This window comes from Triturus cristatus, chromosome 7, assembly GCF_964204655.1.
Source record: "Triturus cristatus chromosome 7, aTriCri1.1, whole genome shotgun sequence".
Taxonomy (NCBI): Eukaryota; Metazoa; Chordata; class Amphibia; order Caudata; family Salamandridae; genus Triturus; species Triturus cristatus.
Window position 1 is genome coordinate 1,147,643,097 of NC_140590.1, and position 22,019 is coordinate 1,147,665,115.

Here is a 22,019-nt window from a genome sequence, read left to right on the forward strand (position 1 = left end):
GGTTTCAAAAAGATAGAAAAAAATTAAATCAATAAAAAAAACGAAAACTTTACATTAAAGACTATAGGGAAAATACTGTATTAATGCAAATAATGTACCCATTAACAAGTACATAAACCAGAGACATCAGATTCACACAACAGTTTGTCTCTTTAAAGCTCATCTTCTGACAGCTGTCAGTTTGTCGAAATTTCGCCTGCCTGGGGGCCTCCACGGGGGTTAATCCGGCACAGCCTTAGAGTGCAGTGACAGGGGCTTGAGTAAGTCATGCTCGGCAGAAAGACTGCGGAGACACGTGAGAGAGACACGAACAGGGTGTCGCAGGATAACACTGAGACCGATGAGGATCCGTTAGGGGAAGTGCGGAAATGGGCAGGGCAGAGAGAGTTCTGGGCGTCCCTATCTGCGGTGACATCGCGCTTGCAAATGCGTTAAAGTCACTTCCGACTCTGTGGGTTTCATCGCTAACCAAGCGTCACATACCAGCCAGGCTTCCCTGCAGCTCTCACTTCGGCACGCGACGGGGCGCCTCGAGACCGCCTCGTGTCACGTGCGCAGCAGCACTGAGTGAAGGAGGCCGCGTCCGTCGAACGTAGGCCGCAACCATTCCAGTGACTCCAAGTCAAGGGGGACATCATAGTAAATCCAGTTTTCAAACGAACGAGTCACTTAGGTGTAAAGCTCTACTCCAACGGGTTGAGCTTAGACTACAACATCCAGAATTAATTTGGATGCTAAAAGAAACAAGCATTTACAATGCAATGGTCTCGGCATTGGTAAAGTTAGAGCTTTTGGCATTGCTCTTGACATTATTTTTGTTTATGTTTTTGTTTTTAAAGCATTTAAAGAAACGGCATTGTTATTTACAATGTCAATAGCTTAATCACTCTCAAATGCGAGACCTATTGCATTTGCACCCACACACAGATTAAGCTATTGACATTGTAAATAACAATGCCGTTTCTTTACATGTTTTAAAAACATAAACAAAAATAATGTCATGAGCAATGCCAATAGCTCTAACTTTAACAATGCCGAGACCGTTGCATTGTAAATGCTTGTTGTTGTGCCTGCTGGGAATTCACAGAGGGATTCTAAGCAGGCGAGGCCCGTTTACAGCTGCCGAGGTCTCCTTTGTGAGTGCGAAAACGAGGTAATTGCCACACAACCCACTTCTGATCCCTGTACAAACTTTTGTTTGTAATGGGCACTTCTATTCAGGACTCAATGTACTGAAACCCTAGAGACACCTAATGCACGGATTACAAATGCCTCTGTAATTATAATCCTGCACAAACCCCTGTTTGCCGTTGGTGCTGCAGTTACCAGTGGGTCAGAGCTTATTACTGGGTTTAATAAAGTCTGCGTACCCCATTTAAATATTGGCATGTCGAATCTGCTGACATTTATCGAAGGGAAAAGGCCCTGTAAATACCCCAACAAGCAGATTTTTCCGCGCTTGGCGCCAGAATTCACAGGTTATGTCCCGTAATGAGGGCTAAACTCGAAAGAACGAATATTTACTTAGCGAGACTTTGGATGATATTTGAGGTTTCTAGTGAGGCTGCAATCTCGTGGCCCTACAAGCAGCAACTACTAGCCACACTCGCCTACATGGGACACATGGGTCAAATGCATTCCTGTTCTCTTTCACTATTCATAACCTCCTACCTTACCTGTGGAGATTTTGGAGTATCACATGGAGCTGTTTTGTCTGAACATGCAGAGTGAGTGCTGGCATCTGAAGAGGAGAGGGCTTTTTCCCTCTCTAAGGGTGCTATACTTTCTGGTGCATATACTTACTGCACGTCTAAGGTACATAGCTTTAAAGAGAGTGGTCCATACAATTTACGGTTGTTCTTCCCTTCGCTAGAGTTTGATCAGACACCGTGTACTCTAGGGTCAGACAAGCCCGGAAAGTGGGGCTGCTGACACTTTGGTTTGGGGTTTTCATAGCAGCGCGCGACATTGGGGTAAAAGCACGTGCCCGTTCCTTCTCTTGAAGCTGTCCAGAAAAGCTGGCGTAGCTTGCGCGATAGAAGCGACATAGAGAGCCCCCCTACGAGGGGCAGTTTGCTTCTATGATCTGTGATGAAACAACCCTTCAAGGCGGTGGTGGCCAGCTCCTGCCGTCCCTGTAGCGAAGGGAGGGGCTGCAGCGCCCGACCACATTTGTTTGTGAGGAGTGGATGGCTCTTCTGAGGTGGGGCGCACTTAGGCCCTTTACGTGTGCAGCATGAGTAGGGACAGAAAGCAATTTCAAAGAAGGCCATTTATAACCGGGAAAGGCAGCGCAGCCCGTTTTTTTCTGGTCCATCCACAAGTAAATAGAGAACACACGCTTACAATGGCTTTCTGTTGTGCGAAAGCTCGACTATTTTGAATAAAAGGGAACAATAGGATTTAGAAGCTGCTCTGGCACTTAAGAGTTTCTCATTTTCTGAAGAGCCGCCCTCCAGTGTGCTGCGTATATGCATCTTGCTATGCAAACCATTGCTCTACTTTCTTGCACCCACAGCAGCTATCCTCTACACTGCTGGGTGGGGGGTTTTGCGGCGGCCTGAACCTACCTGGGTATGGCCCTGTTAGAGAGCTATTTTGAAGGGGTTACCCACAAAAGTACATCTTACATGGGTAATATTTCACTTTTAACGTTCAATCTCCTGCTACCTCGGAGCTCTCTCAAAGTGGTTTCAGGACATCATGTTTGAATGAAAAAACACAAGGAACACTACATGCGCTGTTGTATTTTTTTTTCCGCAGTTTATATACACAAAAATATGTGGATTAATTGTGAGAGCTATAGGTCCACAGGTCCCGTAGGTTACCATTTCTGGGCAGTCAAGTTACCCTTTCTTATCCGTAAGACAATACCCACTTACAGAGATATTTCACTCATGGGCAAATATTAGGGTAGTTCAGACCTCCGCTTCCCATATATACCAAGAGTATTCCCAATCTTAATGTTAAGGAATGCATTTGTTGGAGGCCTTCGGGGAGAACGGGCGTTTAATGCGTTAAAATTAGTGGAGTAGATAAAAGTTACCTCTCTCCATGTTGATCACCACTAGATGCCGAAATAGGATCAACCTCAAACTTTCATATGACGCAGGCCCTGCACCCGTATCTTTAATAACTGTCACCATTGTCGGTGGTTCTTACTTTATCACCTTTAAAAGATGTAAATCTTAGCGCAGCCTGCCCGCAGCCTGCCCTTATCTGAACCTTATAAACAGGGTAGGCCGGTCACTGCTCAGGGCGCTCACTGGGCTGTCCCAGGGCTCAGAGGGTGATTAAGTCGGGAGTAAGCTCCTTCTTGACAGATAGAATGCCTTCTGCTGCCAACCATGCACTGCCTTCGACTAATTGCAGCATGTAGCAATGTAAGTGGATGCTCAGGTGACTAAACACAGTCTGCCGTCACATTCTATAAAACGCACAGTGCGGAACTATGCAAGATACGCCCTTGTGCGACACGTGCATTGTTTGCTGGAGCGATGAGTCCGTTTATATTTAGCAAGTTTCAGAGGTAATACGAGCGCCTGTTGAGGAGGCTTCATTCCCATGTTATGACCAGCACGCCTCCCGCTCGAGGTGTGCCCCTCCCTCTCCTCCTCACCGCCCCCACCCCCGTTTTCCTTTTCCCATGACCTATACAGTGCTTCAATTCTTTGTGGAAAGTCTCAACATACATTTGTGTCAATAGCAGACCTGTTTTACTGTGAGCAGGCAGCTTGTGAAATCTCCCCTAGGACCACCTAATGTTTGCAGTCGGCTGCGAAATTCTCCCCCAATGCAGATCTTTTTTCCTTTCTCTCGGCTCGATTTAACAAGATCCCGTGGAACGGCGACCGAACCAGGACAGACCGAAATAAAAACGTGACTCACAAAAACGCAAGGGCTGTGGAATCAATCCATCTTTGTCATAAGGTACCGACACATATCTGCACATACAAGCCGCTCCAACCTGATCGACGTTGGTGCTGTTGAGTAGGTCGCTCCCGCCTTTGCCCTGTAGCATGGCCTCGGCTTCTTCCAGGTCGCCTCCTGCGCAAGCTGCCAGAAATTCGGCGGCTCCATCGAAGCGAACTGCCCGCGCCTGACCGCGGGGCTCAGCCGCCTCCTGGTTAGTGCAAGAGGCAGTCCAATGCCGCAGCTGCTCCCGCCGCCGCTCCTTGGCTTGCGCCGCCGCCCCCTCCGCCATCTTGTGCCTGGCACAGCCCCGCCCCTCCCCCTGCTAGATCTTTGCCGTCTTTTTTTCTCCAACTGACCGGGCAGGCGCGATGGCATTAACACACGAGTGGGAAATACACACATAACCAGAGCAGCAGCCGGACGAAGGGGGAGCGGACGAGCACACGACCGCCTTTCTCCGAGGCACAGCAGAAAATGCCTCGGAGAAAGGGAGTGTCCTTTTCGGATTGGGGGGCGTGTTTTGCTGTTGTCTCCTCCCTGAGACTTCTCGCAAAAAACACGCCCCCCGATACGAAAAGGACGGGGCTTCAACGGAGTGACTGGACCTCTTCTCCAGTGGCTGGCCAGCATTTAAGAGGCCAGCCAATGGAGAACAGGAGAGAAGAGGGGCGGGTGCAAGCCCCTCTTCTCAAAGTCACTCAAACTCATTAAATCTCGGAGCGAGACTGCGCAAGCGCAGCCTTTCGCAGCCGAGACCTAAAAAACAGAATTGGATAAAAGGGCTCCGATGAGATGCCTGCTTCAGGTAACTTTACGTCGGCGGGCTCCCTTATGAACTGGTTTTACTACGCGCGTCTCCTCAAACTTAGCTTTCGCTCAAAGAGAACAAAGCCGATGAGGGAAAGTCCCACAGTATATAGGATGGGATATGTGGCTAGTGGCAAAACATCAGTTCAGCAGTAATATTTAATACCATGAATTCGTCTCAAACTCACCGGCCCATCGAGCTATGAAAGTCTAGGAATACACAGTGCAATGAATAATTGTGGTAGCCACCGTTTTTTCTTAGGAGCTCGCCGTCGGTGCTGTTGAATGGCGGGCTTGCTGAATACCAAAGCTGCTTACCCCATCTCTTGCTTCTTTCTTCATCCACCCTACACTTCCGGTCTCTGCTTACTCTTGCGGGTTCTTTTTCATATCTTCTTTTCCCATTTGTCAATGATTTCCTACCTTCCTCCTCCTCCTTTCTCCCTTTACAACCTTCCTCACTCTTTCTCTGGGTGCACACCATCTAGAAGCACCGGCATAAATTAAGCACTGCTGTTACTTCCACTCTTGGGTGGATCTTGGGTGGATTTGCAGCATTGAAGGGAAGAAAGAATGGTTCATGGGCAAGGAGCGTTTGATATATAATAGTCACCCTCATGCCACTAAAAGAATCGAAAAGAAACTCAGGGTTGATAGAGAAAACAATCATTGACAAAGTCAATAGGTCTGGTCCACGTCAATGACTTTTAGCCATGTGTTGCAGTGCCGTTAGTAAGCAACAATGTGGGCCATTCGGGGTCAAGCACTGGGATGCAGGGGCATGAAACACCACGGAGAGGGATGGGGCGGTGGGATGGAACAAGCAGCATCGCTAAGAGGGACGGGAGGGTGAGAGAGGACAAGCTGAATGTTAGAGAAAAAACAAAACTATTTCATGACCAGCACTGCAACCACGTGCACTCCTATGGAGTGGTGCAACTAAAAGAACAAGCATTGGCATAGCCAATAGGTCTCGCCTTTGGGACCTTATAAGTGTTTAGGTATGCAACAGTTGCATAACTAAACACTTATAAGGTCCCAAAAGCGAGACCTATTGGCTATGCCACTGCTTGTTTTAACTGCTGCAATCTATTGAAGCCTCACGGAGAACATCAAAGTGGCCGTGCGGCCGCGAAAGTGATCGCGATCAGACATCAAAGCGGCCGCGAAAGTGAAAGTAATCACGGTAAAGCGCGACGCGTGCGCCCGAGCACATGCACTGTAGCTCTAGGCTGGCCTGGTAGCACTTTTTGGAGCCCTCACAAAATGTCTTGCCAGACCAGCGCATGCGCTGGGTCAGGCGAGACCTAAAAACTGCTTCAAAAAGTATTGCCCTTGGACAGTGTGACTAGGTTACCCTGCGCTCTCTCTCTCTCTCTTTCTCTTCGGTTCCTCCAAGCGTGGGAGCTGAAACCATGGGCGCTGCTGCACTCTTACCACCACAGTAAATGGGTGTGGGAGGTTCATTTTAGTACCATGCGGTCAAAATTGCAGTTCTAGGAACCCTGCCCCAAACCTGCAAATGTATTAAATATATATCATTGTAGTGTTATGTATAAAAGGGATCTGGTGTGGGCAGTGGAGGATCCTCCGCAATGGCGGAGGAGTGTCGCCCCACTGCCTGGCTCAGAGCCAGCAAATGTAAAACAAAACGATGTTCTTGAATTGGTTCAATTTTCAGTGGCGGCTCCTCCATAGGGGCGTGTGGGTGCTGCCCCCCTGCTTTCTCACAGTGCGAGAAGGCAGAAACATAAATGGTAATAATTACCATTTATGTTTCTGCCTTCTCGCACTGCGAGAAAGCAGAAGTGCCTGGTTGGGGGTGGGCAGTCCTGCTCGAGGGCAGGGGGGAGTGGCTTGCCCACTGTTGTGCATACGGACTGTTTGGTCGGCCCCAGCAGTCCGTATGCACAACAGTGGGCAAGCCACTCCCCCCCCCCCCCTGCCCTCGAGCAGGACCACCCACTCTCCCTTTTCTCTATGTAGGCTGCTGCATGCAGCAGCCTACATAGAGAAAATGGCCCAGGTGGGTCGCGCTCAGATTTGCCTCACCAGTTCTGATTGGCGAAGGGTAGGGAGGCTGCCTTTCCTGATGACGCGAGGAGAGCGGCAGCCGGCCGGCCCGGAATCGAAAAACGCACGGCGGGAGTCGGGACACATCCAGAAGATGGCGCGGGACGGTAAGTTTCATTTTTCCATTAAACCCTTTCCGCCTACCCCCCATTCCCCCCGCGGCGCGACAACCCAATTTCAAATTCCACCCCCCTCACCCGCCCGTAATGCAGGCCGCGACTGTTTTAGTGTGATATGAATGATACCTTTCTTAAAGGAAAATCAGTTGTCTTTCAGTGAGGGGTTGCAATGGATCGATGGGATTGGGAACTGGAGGTTCTTCACTACATCAAAATCTTAATTGTTGTCAAAATGTGACCTGAAACTCTGACACAGTATTTTTCAAAGTCAGGCCGGGAGAAGGGGGCACCCGTTTATTAATGTTCGTGCGTTATTCACCTATGTAGCAGCACTTGTGAAAGTCTGTTTTAATTTAATTCTCGAGATTTTGCTGAAAAGCTGTCTCATAAATTAAGGAAGTGCTCGGTTACGAGGCTGACAGATTGATTTTTCTACCGGTGGCTGGTCACTACTGGCAAGTGAGGGCCAACCAAGAGAAGGCTCAGCAAACGCAAACAGCGCACTTTCTTAAAGGTGAGCACAGAGCTCGCGCTGCTGCGGCTTATACGGCGGCATGGAACACTGCGCTGCTCATGCTCAGCACTGTATCATTTTGATTTGTGGGCGCCCCCGGCAATTGCTTGGTACGCGTGACCCCAGCTAAGGGTCTCTTCATTGAGCAGGCATCACTACTACCGCAGTACATTTATGCTGCTTTTATACACAAGTGTGTTTACATGGGGTGCGGGGTGTGGAGGGGCCGGGCCGGGAACTGGATTTGCACGCATTATTATCGCATTGAGACATTCCTCTGGAAATGAATTATATTGCGCATCTATCTTGAAGAAAATGATACATACAATGGAGCGTGTTGCAAATATTAATCTAATACGGGTGCTTGGGGGGCTGGTGCAGCTCACTGTACAATGTACCATTAGAAAGGGGTCTGGGGCTTCAATAAGAAGGCTGAATGCTGAGATATTGTACTACCAGGTCTACCAAGTCGTTCCTCCTCTGACCAGTGCTATACACGACATCCGTTCAGTCACCAGCTCTGTTTTTGCTCTTACATTCATTGATTTTCTGTGCCTTTTCACTGCTGTTTGGAGTTCTGAGACATCTAACCACTTATTAATTTGTAGAATCAAAGAGAAAGTACTGAAAACAAAAATATTACATGCAAATTCAAACACGCTGTCAGAATCCCATGGGTTTGACATTGCCCAATGCTCTTTTCAGATCCTGTACATTGGCAAATACTTAAGCATCCTGAGTTTGGGTAGGGGGCAGCCAAGCATGTGCGGTAGCCAGCATGTGTTACCTGCTGTTATCTGTAAATAAAACATGCATTATAAACCATTTTGCTTCCTCAAATTTCCTTTAAAATGAACTATTTGCCAATCCATCTTTTAAACAATATCTCTGGGGGGGGGTGGGAACCCCCCAGAACCTCCCTAATGTCAGACGGACTAATCCACAATTTATTTTGCCTCACCACTTTGAAAAGTCACCAGCCACCGCCACTGTCAATTTTACATTTGCTGGATCTGAGCCAGTGGTGTTGGGAGGGGCGGGCCGAGAAATGGGAGGGGAAGGGCTAGTGCACTCCACTCCCTAAGTGCTGTCTCAGGCTGACCAAAACACACATGCACACTTAGGTTTTCTCCAGCCCTGCTGCATTGAGCAGCCTGGCTGGAGAAACCCCACAGACTCCCTTTACTGAGCAGGGCGTCATTCCTGCCTGCTCAGACCAATCTCTGAGCTGCGATGCTGGAGTTGGCCGCGGCAAAAGGTATGTTTTAAAGAAAATATGTTATATTTTTCACCCCATCCCGTTCCACCTTCCCTCCAGTTGCCGGACGCCTCTTGCGAGACCACACCCGCTCCACCAACCTTTGTTTATAGCAGCCGCCTCTGGGGGTGGCAGCTAAAGGAGCTCAGACATTTTGGAATTTGAAAGTTAGAGCATTTTGTGGTGCTGAGGGAGTTGTTGGTGCTATACTTGCTGAGGGTGCACACAGCAGTGGTGGCTCCTCCGCTAAGGCGGAGGAGCGTCGCCTCACGGCTTTTGGGCAGTGTAAAGTAAATGAAATATAAAATGATAATAACTTAGAGTTATTATCTTTTTATGTTTCCTTTGGGGGCGGGGCTGCTCTGCTTCGGAGCAGGGCAGGGAAGGAGTGGTTTGCCCACTCCTAAGTGTGCAATGACTTTTTGGTCGGCCCACTTGGGCCGCCCAACCCAGTCATGCGCACCTTCCCTGGTTTCCATGCAGGCTGCATCACAGCCTGTGTGGAGAGCAAGCCCCGGCCCCCATTCCCTAGATGAGCGTCAAACCCAGACACTCTAAACCAATCACAATGCTGCATTGCAGCATTGTGATTGGTCAGGGGCTCCTTGCCCTGCCCTCCATGAAGAGGGCAGGGCAAGGAACAGAGAGGCGAGACCCGGCGGCAAGGTAAGTGTATATAATTTGGTTTTTTTTTTCCATTGCGCTAACCCGCGCCCCCCCTCAATTCCCCCGTACCCGCCCACCATCCGCAAGTCATACCGGCCGCCACTGGCACACAGCACACTGGTAGCAGCGTACAGCCTCACTCCTCTGTACACAGGTACCGAGCCCAGGTGGGCAACATAAGTCCTGTACACGCCAAGTTTGCACTCACCAGGGGGAGCACATATTGAACCAGAACCCCTGGCTTTATTGAACCAAACGCCTAATATCCTGGAGCCTGCCGCATCAACAGGTGGCAGCAGCCAAGAGCAAACTGAACAGGTCTAACGCAAAAAGGCCCAGTGTGCGAGTTGTAGGCCAAAGAGGCAGGAAGTTTGCTGCACTTGGGCCTTCTGAATGGAGGTATAAAGTAGGACACTTTCCCCTAGCACACATAAGCAGGAGCTGTAGATTAGTACATTTCACTGAGGTATTTGCATTAGATCCTCCCTCATGTCACTCAGAGATGTGCATGCTTGTGCAGTAGTGTGGGGGAGTAGAGGAGGGAGTAAAGCAACGTCTGCCTCCTCATGAAGAAGGGATCCAAGCATTTTCAGATTGCATTAAGAACAAGCATTGGCAAAGCCAATACTTCACGCCTTTTGGCTACCAATAGAGACCTATTGGATTTGCCAATGCTGTGAAGCATGCATTGGCAATAAAGAGGTAAGAATGTGTTTTGCCAATGCTGTGCAGCGCAGACAAAAAAAGCAAAAATGTTCATGCTTCCTCACATGTGCTATGACCCTACAGTGGCCTACCATGATGACACAGACTGCATTTATGACCCCGCAGACACACACATTTGTTATATGCAAAAATCCAGAGACAGACGTCTGATGGGACAAAGCAGTTAAATCAGCAACCACCAGAATTGTTCTGTCATCCCGTTTTCCTTCCTTTCAAATGCGCCCCAAGTGTTATATGCAAAAACCCACCAAACTTGTCAAGTAGGATTTGACACTGTAATGTCAAGAAGGATGCTAACAGCCGCCTAAATCTGCACATTCTGGGGTATTCAACTGAGTAATTTCTGTCCATTCAGGTTGCTACTGGGAAGCACGTCACAACTTTTTCACATGTATTCAAATGCTAATTACTGCCTGGCAGAAGTGAGAGATCAAATGCAAATATAACCTCCAGAAACTTCAGGCAGTGATTCGCTAACTTTATAAAAGTTACTTTACCTTAATATATATTAAAAATCAGGCTTCACCATTTGAGTTGGACTTTTAATAACTATTAAAACATTTTAATTATTTTTTTAGATAGGTCCTATTTGCAAGATACAGTATTCAAATGTTTAATTTGTTCGCTGGTTTTCTACATAGGACAGTAAGGCAAGTCACAATGAGAAATAGCTTTTGAGTGCTAGTCACTGTGAGAAAGTGGCTCTGTATATACTGTTCCCTAATAGGTACAGGGTGTACAGAGTCCACAGTCCCCCAGAGGCTGATAGAGGTCAAAGTTAGGTATGACCTTACTCTCAAAAGTGGTAGCTTGGTCGAGCAGTAAGGCAGTACCAGAGGACAGTGTAAAGCATTTATTGTACACACTCAGTCAGCAAATGGTTTCACACACTCAATAACTGAACTCTAGGCCAATGGTTTATATATATATAATATATGCTTGTTTTATTTTTAGAACCACAAAAGGGGGTAAAAATATACTTTCTCAGAATGAGAGGTTGAATATAAATACTTTTGTTTTAAGCAATAAATTTGTGTAAACAGTCACAGTTGGTTGCAATAAACAATCCTATTTCCTAAACATAACAATGCATTGAGCTCAATGGTAAATTCAGGTTATTTGTAATAAATTACTTTTCAGATTACTTTTGGAATTCCAGGTCTGGCTCCTAGAACCAGCCTGGGGTCAGTATTCAGAATCAAGTGATGAAAGTCGACTTAATAACTGTAATGATTTTTAAATAATATTTAGCTATTTCAAAAGTTAGCACTTAGAAAATATTTCACAGAAAACATTCAATGGATCTCTATGGCAAGAAATTCAAATTGCAGGTAGAGTACTTTATCGTTACTTTAGTAATCCAGGACTGGGTGCCTAGACCCAGGACTGGGGTCCTTATCAAAAGCAGGTAAGTAATTTCGTTTGCAGAAATGGTACGATTTTAAAAGAATATTTCAAATTTGCAAAAATAGACACTTAGAAGAAATTTCACAGAAAAGCAGACAATGGTTTCCTATGGGAGAAAAATGAGTTAGAGGTAAGTATAGTTGTGAACACTTTTCAGAGTCAGGGCTGGGCACCAAGATCCAGCACTGGGAGCTCACCTAGGAGCAGGTGAGTAAATTCATTTTTGTCACTTGGCTGATTTTTGGTGAATTTTTGCAGTTTTGAAAAGTTCACACTTAGAAGATTTTTGAAGAAAAAGCCAGTCAATGTTACCCTATGAGAAAAATGAAGTTAGCGGTTTAAGGGTAAGTACTCGACTGGTAGTGTTGAAATTCCGGGCATGGACTCAGGGGTCCCCAGTGTCAGGTAGGTACAGTTGGTTCACCCTCAGCGGTTTCAGGACGGCCGGGTGCAGAGAGAGTTGGGCCCAATGTTATCCTATGAGGGATAGGGGGGCCTTGGTTGGTGGCTGCTGTCTGGCAAGCCACGCGGCTGTGGGAGCTGGGCTCCTGGTCACTTACTCAGGGCAAGTGGGGAAGTAGGTTAGTGTAGAGAGGGCACTGCCAGGGCCACTCGGGCGGCTGGGTGCAGGGTGCTTTTGAGCCTTAGGGCGCTCAATGGAAATCAATGGGAATGTTCCGGTTTGGAAAGAGGCTGCAGGCTCGGGGACGAGGTTGTTTCAGGTGCCACCACCACTTCGAGAGGTAAGTTGGGTAGTTGTAGGTTAGGTGGGTACCCCGGGATTGGGCACAGGGGGTCGCAGGGCGCCGGGTGCAGGGGTGCCTTTTGACGTCGGGAATCTTACCCTCTGGTTGATCGCGGCTGGGGTGGCACTTGGTTCTGAGGCTGCAGGCTTCTTCCGGGATGTCGAGGGGGGTCCTTGGGTGCCGGACTCTGGGTCACAGTCGCCGTGGGGTCGTCCTCTGGGTCTTTGTCCACTCCGGCACTGGCCAGGCTTGGCTGGTGCAGAGTGTGTTGGGTCCGCGGTCCCGGGCTGGTGCCAGGGATAGCAAATAGGTTTCTTGAGTAGAGCCTCTACTCGTGGGAGTCCCAGGGGCTTAGAGCTAAAAGGTAGCCAGGTCCTCCGGGGTTGGTGAGGTTGCTGGCCACGAGGGATGCCGCGCTGGTGCAGGTTCGAGAGTCGATAGGCCGGTAGGGCTGGGGCCAAAGCAGTTGGTGTCTTCTTCTCTTTTTAGCAGCTGCAGGGCAGGTCTTTGTTCTTCTTGCTCTTCTTGTCGTTTTCTATCTGGAATCTAAGGAAGGAAGGTTCAGGGTGCCCCTAAATACTAGATTTAGGGGCGTTACAGGTAGGTGAAGGCCAGGGACCAATGGGTCCTTGTCCTGGGGTGGGTACACCCCCTATCCTGCCTCTCTCCTGTGGGAGGGGGGCAGTAGCCTAATCCTGATAGGGTAGGGCCTCCCATCTTCAAGATGGCGAGAGCCCGGAGATGTGCTTCACCTCGCCTCCCCCACCTGAGGGGTGGGGTGGGCAGGCTGGCACATCCCCTGTCCTTGTATGGGGTTTCCGGCCAAGCTTCCCGCCAGAGTGGGGGGTTGCAGTGGCCTGGAGAAACTCCAAATGGTGGCATGCCTTTGAAGCTTCCCTTTGCTCATCCTGGGGGAGGAGATTTCTCACCTCACCCAGGATGTGCATTGTTGCAGGCCCGGGAGAGCAGGGGCTCTCCCACCCAGGGGTCCAGCAACGTGTCTGCTGTGTGGCAGCCTGGGCAGCCTCAGAGCAGACGTGGATTGTAAGTTAGCTGTGAGGGGGCATCTCTAAGATGCCCTCTGGGGTGCTTAGTACATTAAATCCTACACTGGCATCAGTGTGGGTTCAATGTGCTGAGAAGTTTGATACCAAACTTCCCAGGCTTCAGTATTGCCAATATGGTGCTGTGGAGCTCGTGTTTGACAAGCTCTCAGCACCATGTACTCTTAAATGACAGCACTGCACTTACAGTGCCCAGGAATGGACCCGGGTACTGTAGGGGCACAGGGCTCCTGCTCCTGTGCCCACACCATAGGCGTAATGCACCCAGCTAGAGGGGTGGCTGACATATGCCTTGGCAGTGTAGGTGATGGGCATGGTACACAGTGATGTGTGCCATGTCGACTCTCTGTTTTGTCCTGCACCCAGACACTCAGCCTGCAAGGGCAGTGTGTGTGTAAGGGTACAGGGCCTCTGAGGGTGGCACAATGAGTGCTGCAGCCCTTAGAGGCCTTCCCTGGTCACAAGGCCCTGGGTACCTAGGGTACCATTTACTAGGGGCTGACATGTGGCTAGGGTTTGCCAATTTGGAGTTTGTGTGGTTTAAGGAAGGAACATAGGCCCTGGGCACCTGATTGGCAGGAACCCAGGGTACACTCAATCGAAGTACATTCAGCAATTTAGCAAAAAGTGGGGGCATACCATGCAAGAAAGATGGCACTTTCTCACAGTCACTGCAAGGATACAAGTCTTACTTTGAAATGCCAGGCACCCTGCCTTGTTGGCGTCAAGGCCTACATAGGGGATACTAATTAAAAGGGAGGTTTTGACCTGTCAAAAGTGTTTATTGTGACATGTCTATTTGCAATATTTAAACAGCCAGAATCGGGCTGCAATGGTAGGCCTGAAACCATGATTTATACTGCCACTGTAGTGCATGGCAAGATAAGTGCTAAAGTCCACAAGTGGCATTTAATTCATAGACCTTGGGTACATTTTAAAAATCAGAAGTTGTTATAAAAAATCATTTTTGGTGTCTAATTATAAAAAGGTGTTTGATTTTAACATAAATAACTGAGTGGTACTGCAAAACACAATCCCTGGATCCCACTGGCACTGATGTAAGAAATTGGAGCATTATTTGGGATGGGTGACTACCCACCTCAAGAAATATTTACAACCCTTCTCAGGATGGACCCTGAAAATCACAAAATGAACCTGAGCTCAAAAACCCTGGGAGCTATGGCACAGATCAGACAGGCTTAACTTAGGGCAATGTATAAAGTATTTAGGCAGTACCAAAACTGCAATAAAGTCAAAATGCAAAACAATAAAAATCTCATGCTGAATTGGAATAACAGAGTAAAATGTAATAAACAAAATGACACCTAAATGATAAAAATCCTTTAAGAGGATCAGGAAATATGTTTTTTTTTTAAATTGTAAGTAGAAATAGCATCAACAAGCACAAAGCACCAATTATAGTCAATGGTCAAGGTACACCAGGACCTAGGCACTATTTGAGTCTGGCCATGATGGAGCACGAGTCAGATACATCAACCATTTTTGCCCTGGTCAAAGACTTTTCCTTCTGATTTAATCCTTTAACAATGTGGGTGCCTGGAGCCACAGTTATGCCTGGCATGAGCTAGTGGATATAAATGACTCCTGAGCACTCCCTAACCAAATGGGGTTAATGTTTCTGGGGCCAACCCTACAACTTTTGGCTTTTTCAAGATGGTGAAAGTCTTCTGCCACAGTAAACTTGGGCTCTAGGGCTGGGTATGTGTGTGGGGAGTTATCCCAGTGTCTTCCCATATTTAACACCAAACTCCAGTTTGAAGCAGCCACAGTAACCCCCAAAAACCCAGAGGTAGGGTAGAACAAAGCAGGGTTTTGCAGCTACCAGACAGTAAATACACAAAAAAAATGTTGGCATCTTGTCTACCTTCCTTTGAAGTCCAGCCACGCTGGTATATTTAAAAACCTTGACAGTAGTCTTGTGGGACAAAGCAGATCTTTCAGTAACCAGACAATGGGTGCCTAAGAATTTGTTGCCATCCTGTTGCTTTTCCCTTCTGTGCCCCCAGTGTTGCATGTAAAACCCGTGGACCTATCAAGCAGGGTTTGACATTCAAGCAGGTATTGATGCTGTAATGTTAAAAAGGATGCTCACAGCCTGACCCTGCACATTCTGGAAGGTTCGGATGAGTCATCTCTGCCCATCTAGGTCAGTCTATTGTTGGTCCTGGGAGGCATTTCACAGCATTTTCACACCAAATCATATACTAATTACTAGCTGGCAGAAGTGAAAGAGCAAATGCAAATTTAGCCTCCAGGAACTTTAAGAAGGAAAAGGTAATTTTTTTTAAGTTACTCTTCCTTAATAGTTATTAAAATATCTTATTGTACCATTCAATTGGATTCTGATAACTATTACAGTAGTTGTTAAATTATTTTTTCAAGATTTTCCTATTCCTGAGATTATTAGGATTTTTAATCTTTACTTTGTTTTTCTACATAGGGAACATAGTCCTGCCAATAATAGCTTGTGGGGGCTGGTCACTGTAAAAACATGTTAACATAGCATTTCTACATGTCCTATTTTTAAATACTATGCACCATTTCTTGTGGGTGACAAGGGCTACATAAGGGTGACTTTTTAATATTTTTGAGAGTTTTTGGCCCATCGAAAAGATTATTATGACAAGTCAATCTGCAGTGTTTAAACTGCCACAGTCAGGCTACAATGGTAGACCTTAAGCCATGTTTTACACTGCCACTGTAGTGGATGGTACAATAGATGCTGCAGTCCACTAGTGACATTAAACTTAAAGGCCCTGGTACATATTATACCATATAATAGAGATATATAGGTATGTTACAAATACCAATTAGGAATATGCCAATCATACCATGTTAAAACAGGAGGCACAGGGCCCTTTACCACTAGTTAGTTAGGTTAAAGTGCTCATATTTCTAAAGCCAGCAAAAATAGAGGGTTCAACAGAAGGCAAAAAATACAGGATGACCATGCAGAAAAGGTAGATTTACTATACAAGGAAACAAAAACAATTGTTTACACACAAGATTGCTTCATATTCAAAAATGGGCCTTAACTTTCACAAACCACACGAAGGGATCTGCAATGCTGGAGGTCTCTCACAGGTAGACAATAATGCTCCGGGGGAAATGAACATGACACTCCTACCCAAGATATTGTACTTCATGCAGACCCTCCCACTACACCCACGACTGTAGCTGATGAGCAAACTCCAGCAAATTAAAGAAACATACATCTGGGAAGGCAATAAGCCCTGCATTGCCAGAAAGCAAGCCTACCTGTAGGTTGGAAATGGAAAAACGAAAAAATCTAAGTATACCGTTACATTTGCGAACTCAGAAAAACAAAGTTTCTAGTAGGTCACTGGGAGCATGTGTTGTTAGGAACAATTGCCCTCACTCACCCAAGGAAGACATGCTTCATCATCGGGCTTTAGTCTACGTCGGGCCAGCATTGCCATGCCTGACAGGCCCTTCAGGGGGTGGGGGGGGGGGGTGCACTTCACCCACCAGACATTTTTTAGATACGCCTGATGAGGAAGACTGGACTGACAAAATTATAGATTGTCAGTGAGTGAGAAGATTGGAAAGTGTGTGGGTTGTCATTAACTATGGACCAAATGTGCCCATATATTGAATGTGGTGTCAATTGTCTATGTGGAGATTAAAACAAATGACAGAACACAGGAAATAATGGCCCCCTGTCTCTGACCTAGATGGATATAGGTCACCTATAGACCTGGTACTATTCTGCAGTCTAAAGTTGAGGTCAACATGTTTCATGCCTTAAATAGTCGTGAAGCAATCTAGTGGAATTTCGGCACAACCTAAATCAAATGAAGGTGCAATCTCATCTTCTACAGAGGATGAGGAGCTCAGTGATGTCCTAAATTCCCCACCAGAAAAAAGTGGCAAGGTGTGAATTAGCATCTCACCGCTATCACAGTACACGACTAATAGTGTGATGCTTATGTAAGCATGAGGTAGCTTGCATATGGGAAATAACAAGGAGATATAATGGTTATACCCAAAGTTTCATAATTAAAATAATTAATGAGTATAAAATCAGTAGAAAACGTTAGCACAACTCATATGTCGCCGCTAGCCTGTCGAGATAAGTTAGTGTGGAATACATGCGAGGTGCTTGTCAGCCAAATAATGAATGCAGCCAAGCACTTTCGCCAGCAAGTCATGCCCGAAAGCAAAATGCTGCTGGGAGGAGGTGTTGAAAGTCATCAATGACATTTTGTTACAGATATCCCTGCTTCACTAGTCATGTCCTACTGGGGCACCCGTACCCTCTCACCTGCCCACTCTACTCGGACATTGGAAAGGCAATGACAATGGTTGCCTGTGTAGCTAAACAAGTCATCACATCCAAGTGGGGCTCAGACTTCATGCCTGTCCATTCAGACTGGCTACAGAAACTGTGGGATATTGTTGCAATAAAGAAACTCCAAGCCTCCATACAACACGCATTGCCACTTCTGAAAAAATATGGGGCACCTGCATAAGATTCCTGCCCGGGAACTTACATGTCCTCGCTATGCCCATGTACTCACTTTAGCAGCAGGCGAGGGTTGAATGACATCACTACACGGATCTTGATTGTGAGTGCCTAGATTGACCCCCATTGACCGATTGCGGGATTTTGAACACTTGATGAAAGGCCAAGCTTCAACGGATGGATCTGTTCCCACCTCCCCTCCTTCCAAGTGACATAAACACCTTGTCCCCCAACCGCTTCCCTCTTCAACCGCCTGTCCCTTACCCTTCACTGCTGCACCTCCCCGGCCGTGGATGTAGGTGAGAGTATGTGTTTCTCAAAATAATAATAAAGTTTCAAACCGTAAGTATGTGTGCAAAAATCCCAGTATGCATAGTATTGTTGAACACTGCTGGTGTTGCGGGGGGCAGGAGGGAGGGGGAGGTATATGGTATCCGGCTCTGGCACTTATTCCCGCGATGGAACTCCATTTTTATATAAAGGGTTCAACTGTGCCGTACTGCTGTGATGTGCCTTGATTGCAACATACACCACTGCAGAACTGGAGAATCAGTCGGGTTTGCCAGTGTCTGTGTTTGGGTGTCCAATGGTCACAGTGCTCATGTCGCCCTGAACAAATATAATGTTTATTTTGACTACCTTTTTATTTTTTTTTAAACAGAGATTTATATAGCACGAACTTGACCCGAATCTGGTATCAGAGCGCTTTGCATAGCACCAGTTGCATTACTTGAGGACACGTTCATTTTTGTTAGGCACGGGGAGATTAAGTGATTTGCCCAGAATCACAGGATGTTCAGCGTCATTGCCGAGACTCGAGCCCAGTTTCCAGGTCGACGGCCCCAGCCGTTAGGCCAACTCTACCTCCTCCTTCCACGCCAGATACATACCATGGATATATGGGGAAAAAGAAACAATTTACACACACAAACACCTCGGACGTGCCTCTTAAAAAGCTACAGCAGAGAGCAACATTTACTACTGCAAACCAAATCCCTGCTTCTTTCCTTCACTGCCTCCGAGAATAACTTTTCACTTGTTAATATTTTAATCACCTGCTTAAAGGTTCACAAATATACTATATCATAGCGTGTTTGCCATAATCGGAAGGGATAAAACATGAGAAGTACCCAGAAACATTTGGATTTTTTATAGCTCTCAGAATTTAAGAGGTTGGAGTAGAAAGAGAGCAGATCAAAAATACACAAGACATCTTCTTTAATTTTTATACTTCGAAAGGAGAAACTGGGACGCTGCAGGCTTGTTTATCAGACCGACGCATCGTTTTTTTTTTTTCTGAGTTTTATATAGTGCATACTTGACCCTAAGGTATCAGAGCGCTTTATGTGAGACACAGTTGCGTCACAGACTGACATATTTTTAGGTCTCGCCTTGCTATCGCGTAAGCGATCGCAAGGCGAGACTATTGTAAAAGGGCTTTTCAAAGTGCTCCCAAAAAGCGGATTGCATGGCTAGCACGCGCACAATCACGCGCATGGTGCCGCCATGCACTACGCTTTTTGGGAGCACTTCAAAGGGTCCGCTCCCCCGCCTGGAAGGCGCTCCCCCGCCCCCAAGCGCGTGCGCGCCACGCTCCGCCGGGCTTGTCTTTTTTTTGGGGTTTTTTTACTTTAAGCGCGAGGCGTGCGTGCGGCCAATGCTTGTTGGTATGCAGCTGTTATATCTTATGCCGCTTTCACTTACCGGGCCTTGGCGCTTCGGTTTGGGTTTTGAGGTTCTAAATTTTTACAGCCTTTCATTTGAGCAACACCAGGCATTGTAGCAAGTCGACTCATGTTATGGGTCTGGTTGGGGTTCTCCTGTGTGTGGCTTCATCTATTTTCACGGCGCTTCCATGTAATAACATAGAACTACCTATTAATGTGCTAATGCCGCGCACACCTATTCCTTGGGTTGCCATGGCAATTTCTACACACTTGGCGTCTAGGTGCAGCCGAAAGTAAAGAGGTGGATGAAAAACAGCGCGGACAGTCAGTATATACCAAGCACACCAATTCCAATAATACCACAGCGAGGGTCGCCCAGGAGGAGTCATGGAAAATATTCTCATACTTGGCATCTTGCCAAAGCCTGGTAATAAAGTACAAGTGAGACAAAGAACAGCGTGCACAGTCATGAAATGTTGAGCATGCAGTGCCTACTATGAACAGAGCAGGGTCCCCCACAAGGCTTTTACGGAAACATTGGAATGAATGCAAAAGTTGTGATAGTGCACAACGCGTGCAGTGATATGTGGTCCACCTAATAGTGACAAGCTAAAATCCGTGCATGTCCGCTCTGTTTATGAGCTTCCCTATTAAATACAATTTTAAAATTACTCTCACGACGCATAATCACCAACTGGTTAAACACATACCAAGCTATTTTGAACCCGTTTTACATATACAACTATGTATACGTGGTTACATTTGCATGCCACCAACGCAACTTTAGCTACAGGTCTTCCTGTTGTTTATTAAACACCTTGCAATGTCCTACAAGCAGGGGTTTGTTTGTTTATCAGCCTATGGACGCAGGGAATAGTTCATAATTACAATAAAGTACGGCATGCAGCTTATACATTAATTGATGAAATATAGGGACGTGAGTTTTTTTTGGTGTTTCATATTTAGACTGCATGTATGTGTCCATCCGGTAGAGCCGCTAAATAAAGTGCCGGTCGCACGTTGCTAAATGCTGGAAATACATTTGGGGGGGTGGGGGAGCAGCGCGCATACATGGTGGATTTTAACATGGTAGCGCTTACAAAGAAGACAGCTACGGCCACATAGGATGTGTTTACAAAGCAGTACGCAATTTATAATGTATACAAAAGTTGTAATCCACCTTTAAGGCATCCTCAGGACGTCTGTTAAACGTTTGCCTAACTAGATACTTACCACGGGGCAAACACAAGCCCTTCAGCACTGTGTTTACTGTCTGACCAGCAAGTCTTTGAATCTTATCTACAACACCATCTATTGTTCCTCGTAAATTAACCGCTGAAAGCAAAGTGGTCTGGTTTGTAGACCACATGTTGCGACTTTTTTCATGTCTGTGTTTTTCTATTTATTGACTTTGGTAGCAATGGCGGCATGCTGCGCTTAGCTTTAAGCATCTACTGCTAAAGTGCGGCACCCCACCATTTCTACAAAAGTCAATAAATACAAAAAACAAAGGCAGGCGAAAGCCACATTTCTTTTCCATTTGCAAAGCCAATAGCTCTACATTTATCTAATGCGAGACCTATTGCATTGCAAATGCTTGTTTTCTGTTAGGCACGGGGAAATTAAGTGATTTCCCCAGAATCACAGGATATTGAGCGTCTCTGCCGAGACTCGAACCCCATTCCCCAGCTTCGAGGTAGACCGCTCTAGCCGTTAGGCCACATCACACGCATTTGAAAGTGTGTATTTTATTTTTTATTTAAAAACCCTTCCTGTAAAATGCTAAAAGGCATTTTCTCCTTATGCCTGGAGAGTTAAAAGGCCCACTTCCCAATTTAAGAAGCAGTTTTTCTTGTTAGCATTTTAATAAAGTATTTATTGCATTCGACTGTGCAAACGTGGGTGCCTGTCCCAGCTTCAGCATGCGACAAAATGTCACGCGATTGTAGGGAAACTGCCGTGTACTTCAAATTGTAAATATGGATAATGTACACACGTGCAATGATGCAAACTGCACCTGGTACAGATTACTGCCTAGTACGGTGACAGTTGTGTTGCTTCCCCGCCTCCTCATTGCATTCATTTTTGGGGTATTTGATGTCCAGTTTAGACATGCCTTATGATTTTACACCACCAACAAGAAAGAGATTGTCTTCACCAGACTGGGGCATTCAACTTCACTAAAAGGATAATATTGGGCAAAATGTGTAAAACGAAGTTTGTTGTGACCAATAAAATAGGCCCAAACCAGCTTTATTCAATAGTTTTTATTTGTCAATTTCTTAAGGGGTTGAGGGTCACCAAGTAGCTCATCTGGTTAGAATTTCTTTTGCGTCTCCTATTACATTTAAGTCTACATGTCTCAGAGTTATGTTTCTGCAAAGGATTGGAAAACATTGGAAGATCCGCAGAGTTTTTAGAAAGAATGCACATTTGCTGGTAGAATACAGGTTGAACGTTGCCAGCTCCACCTTCCTGAATCTGCACCCTTGTTTTATCAACTCTCTGGAATGTGAGCCTTCTTGCAGAAATGTTTTCAAATTTACATAG

General features: G+C 46.5%; 1 protein-coding gene across 6 annotated transcripts in view; it reads right to left on the reverse strand.

Moving 5' to 3' along the window:
• RGS14 (regulator of G protein signaling 14) overlaps window positions 1-22,019 on the reverse strand; it is a 334,003-nt gene that overhangs the window by 163,649 nt on the left and 148,335 nt on the right. The gene's annotated exons all lie outside the window — the stretch shown is intronic.